The 4,393-nt window shown below is 37.0% G+C and overlaps 1 long non-coding RNA gene across 1 annotated transcript in view; it reads right to left on the bottom strand.

Annotated features, from left to right (window-relative positions):
• Window positions 1–3,167: 3,167 nt before the first annotated feature.
• Window positions 3,168–4,393, bottom strand: part of LOC106515253 (uncharacterized) — a 19,897-nt gene continuing 18,671 nt past the window's right edge. Inside the window, exon 3 of the long non-coding RNA XR_001309977.1 lies at window positions 3,168–3,178. This is a non-coding gene — a long non-coding RNA (uncharacterized LOC106515253). The remainder of the gene's footprint in view (window positions 3,179–4,393) is intronic.

Below are 4,393 nucleotides of genomic sequence, written 5' to 3'. Positions count from 1 at the left end.
TTATTATTGACAGTTTGAATTAATTATAAGAAGATATTGCCATGTTTGGTTTTTAAGGTGAACCCAAAATGCAGACTAAAATCTCTGACAAACCGAAAGGTACTTAAAAATGTTTTTACTAAACAAAACAAGGCTGTCAAGGCAGCAAGAGATACTAACAAAAATGGAGCAGGTACAGGAACAGACAGGAGGACCAAACTGAAGGCAGAAGACAGAATTTAAGGTGAAACTAACAAACATGGTTCAAGAAAGATGTGGAACAGGTGAGTGTGGGCGGGGCCAGAGCAGAGACATGCAGGAGGCAACTGAAAAAAAAAAACACACGCAGGGAGTCACAGAGATCAGAAGCAAGATAATTAAACAGATAACACACAGAGTGACAGTGACAGATATGAACAAAAAAAGGTACAGTTTACTGTCAGCAGTGCTTCTCTCAAAACGCACAGCAGAAACTGTTCCACACCACCTGCTCCTGGATTCCTCTCTGCTCATCAAACATCCACACAGTTRTGTGTCCATAGGTGTCATTCAGTCTGTGCCTGTTCTAAACTAAACTCCTGCTCTCGCTACACGAGTTACACGGGTGTCTTGGCTTACAGCTAGTCGGCGGTTTGCGATGTATAATTACAGCTCCTCTAAACCTACATTTTGTCAAGTAGTGTTAAGACACACAAGTATAATTACAGGTTTTGGTACACGAAATGACAATTAAGGAGTGATATTTTTGTCCTCTGCAGTGTGACACATGGGTTCTGTAGCTACAGTCAGCCGCTCTGGCAGAAGTTGCTGTAATGAGAAAAGTAGAGCCGGTATCCATGGAAATGCTGTTGGGAAAGTTCAGCTTGTGCATCTTAAAACTAACGGCACTTAAACATTTTAACGACTGCACAGAAGCGTTAAAGACCTGTCAGGACCTATTTGTTGCAATCACACATGCAAAAATACCTGATATACACTATATACTTATACATAAACTATTAATACTTATTTAACACTCAGTAACACTTACTGTGTGCCAAAACACATTTCTCTGTGTTCACATTGTGCAAAACATGAAACCTTTTGTGTGAAACTGTGAGTTCAACAACAGAGTGGCAAATAAAAAAAAAAACAATATGGTGAGAAATAATGTGAGAGAAGTCCCACTATTAAAGAACAGAGTCCAAATCCTCTCGTGCACATTTTTCTGGTTGAGTAAAATTAATTTTGTTCATCATCTCTTCTTTAATAACTGTTGCTATGGTAACACATGCAAACTAAATATAATTTGAAGTTTGGAAAAAAACTAGGGTTTTTATTTTCAAGGTCAATTTGAGCTTTTTCTGCGAACCTCATCAAAGTCATCTGGAGCTCAGCATACACATGGCGTTTGCAGTGGTGGGCAAAGTTCCCCTAAAGCACTAAAGCACTAATAGGGGAACTAATTTCCTGATTAATGTTTTAGGGCTTTTGCTAATTTAAAAAAATTATTAGTGGATTAGCATTTGCTAAATTTATAGGCAAAATTTAGAAGCACTAACTGAGGTCTTTAAATGTTATTGATGAACATTAATGTTAACAGCTGAGGGTGAAATCTGTCACATATTTTGTTCATTTGTATCACTTATTCACCAGGTGACATATTGACAATGTACGAATACAGCTGTGGGATGTCGATAAGCCTTAAGAGAGCAACATGGCAGTATGTGACTCATGTTGAAGAATATTCATGGTTGATTGGGTTATTTTAGTGCTTTAGAATTAGGAGACCTAAATATCTGAGTTAGTGTTTTAGGGCTAGTGGAACTAATTTTTAGATTAGTGCTGCCCACCACTGCCTGTTTATAAACTGCTTTAGCTGTGAGAACTCCTTAAGAATTTTGAGCAGTTGCACATTATAAAGGTACCATTTACAATCTGCTCTGCTTTATGTTGAGCAGTGGTGGGATGTAACTAAGTACAAGTACTTTCTTGCTGTACTTAAGTACATTTTCATGTATCTTTACTTTACTTAAGTAGATTTCCCCATGGGTACTTTTTTACTTTTGCTCCACAACATTTTACATTAAGTATCTGTACTTTCTACTCCACTACATTTCTGTAATGCGTTGAATTACAAATTACATTCATGTCATGTTGCATTGCTTTTGTTTTGTTCGTTTGTTTGTTTAGTTTGAAAGTAATCAGTGGCGAGAGGGGAATTTCTCTAATTGGTCCATTGAAGCAATGCAAAGCAGGAAAGTACTATTAGACCCTCCTTCAAAAAGGAAAAAAAAAAAGCAGAGCGATTCTGCATCACCTGGAGCAGCAGCAGCATGCCCACAATGGATTCCACAACGGAGGAAATGTGCCACTCATGGCCTTATTTATTCAAGTTAACTGGTTCAAAAAATGACTTGTTGAGATTTGATAAAGGACGATGGTGGCAAATTTACAGCTTCTGTTGTCACGATCTGTGATGATGCACAGAATCACACCAAGTGTGAACAGTGTCACAGAGGGTCAACACAAACTGCAGCATTGTTCACTAAAATCATTGATGTGTTTAAAATATACATAGGCACACTTCATAATATTGTAGACCATTAGGGAATACATTAAGCAAGTACTTTTACTTTTAATACTTAAGTATTTTTAAAAGCAAGCACTTACTTACTTTTACTCAAGTAAAAATGTTGATGTGGTACTTTTACTTTTACTAGAGTACATTTTTGTCTGTTTATTTGTACTTTTACTTAAGTACAGTGTTTGAGTACTTTCTCCACCACTGATGTTGAGGGATGCTTCTGTTACCCAGCCCCTCCTCCCGTCGTTGTTTTCTGAAAACATTGACCTGAATCTGCTCTGAAAGTGAGAAATGAGCCCGCCACATGTTTCTAAGTAAATTGGCTCTTGTGATGTTAAAGGGACGTTATCATTTAGAGGTGTAGAAAATAACTCCCAGCAGCTGATCATCAAACTGAAAAGAGGACTAAAGGGAAAAGGGTTTAAAAATGCTGTGAAGGTGATTTTCCATCGCTGGCCTCCTCGGTGAGGAGTTCTCTGTGAAGACGTGTGATCCTGCAAGAGGAGAATGTGCCTCAACATAAAATAGCACTAACATGCAACAACACCACCTGGATCAGAGCTATTTTCATACACAGATTCAAGCAAAATCAGTCAAAGGACTAGAGGAACCTTGCAAACCTTTTAGGACTTTCTGGAAACTTTCTCACAAATATTGTTTGCAATTTGTAGCCAGCAGCCGCTGTTTATTAAATATGCTTTTAAAAMAGTAATTATAATAAAGACACATCACGTTTGAGTTTTTCTCAGCCCACTTAGTCCTCTGACCTGTGCCCACACTGCTCAGTCCCACATTAACTCTCTGCATGATGCGACACCCACCTGTTGGTTTGCGAAACTAGAAAAAAAAGAGTTTTAAAAATAAACCATGTGGAGACAGAATAGATTAATACGTGTGAGAAAGCACATAAAATAAAAAAAGGTTCCCATGGAAACTAAACAGTTGTGTTTAATTGGTAAAACAAATACTTATAAATCGTCTAAAATGCAAAAATAAGAACACATCAAAAGGACATGAAGAAACTGATGGACTGACCTGCTTTTTAATTGGTCACCACATTTTTAAAATAAGTTATCAGATAATCTGATGAGTTTTTCTTTTTCTTTAGTTATTCTGAAAAATACTTGCACAATTTAAAGTTGTTTGAAACAGTCAGTACAATTCAAAACTACTGATTCATATCTTGCAGGGGGATTTGAAAGAAAAATCTTCTAGCCGTGAAAGAGACACTTTATTAGGTGTTTTTGTTTTTATAAATTTGGCAATACATCTTGCATTATTTTTAGAGCAGATTATTTACAATTTAGATAACAAAAATCTAGATTAATTCTGCGTGAACACATCCAAACTCTTATTGACTTCCATTTTATCTGAGGTCAGAATTGTCTCTTCAAATCTGGAAGCAGTATATTTTTACAACTCCTGTATAAAACAGTGGACCATAAGCCTCTGCCTCTTACAGATCAACACAACTGTGTTTTCACACAGCGACTCTTTGAGGCTCAGTTTCTACTCCGTGTCTCTGTCTGCCTCACTTATTAAAAGTTCTGTCAGTGAGTGAGAGACTCAGGTGTGGGGTTACCATAAGGAGAAACAAACAGGAGTTTAACCATTTCTTTAGATTTTTATTCTCAGCACACTTTTTATACAGGTCATAAAGTAAAATGTCAGCATTTTGTCAGCTTAGATTATTACAAAATAAAAGTCTCAAATTACCATTGAAGATAGTTGGTGTGCGATGTCTTTTTCAGGCACCAGCTGCATTAATGTGTTTCAGGAGCTCTTCAAAATGTTCTCTCTCTTGTCTTTGTGTGTGTGTGTGTGTGTGTGTGTGTGTGTGTGTGTGTG

This window comes from Austrofundulus limnaeus, unplaced genomic scaffold, assembly GCF_001266775.1.
Source record: "Austrofundulus limnaeus strain Quisiro unplaced genomic scaffold, Austrofundulus_limnaeus-1.0 Scaffold27, whole genome shotgun sequence".
NCBI lineage: Eukaryota > Metazoa > Chordata > Actinopteri > Cyprinodontiformes > Rivulidae > Austrofundulus > Austrofundulus limnaeus.
The sequence above is the reverse complement of the archived record's forward strand: the minus strand, read 5'-3'. Positions and strand labels throughout refer to the sequence as shown.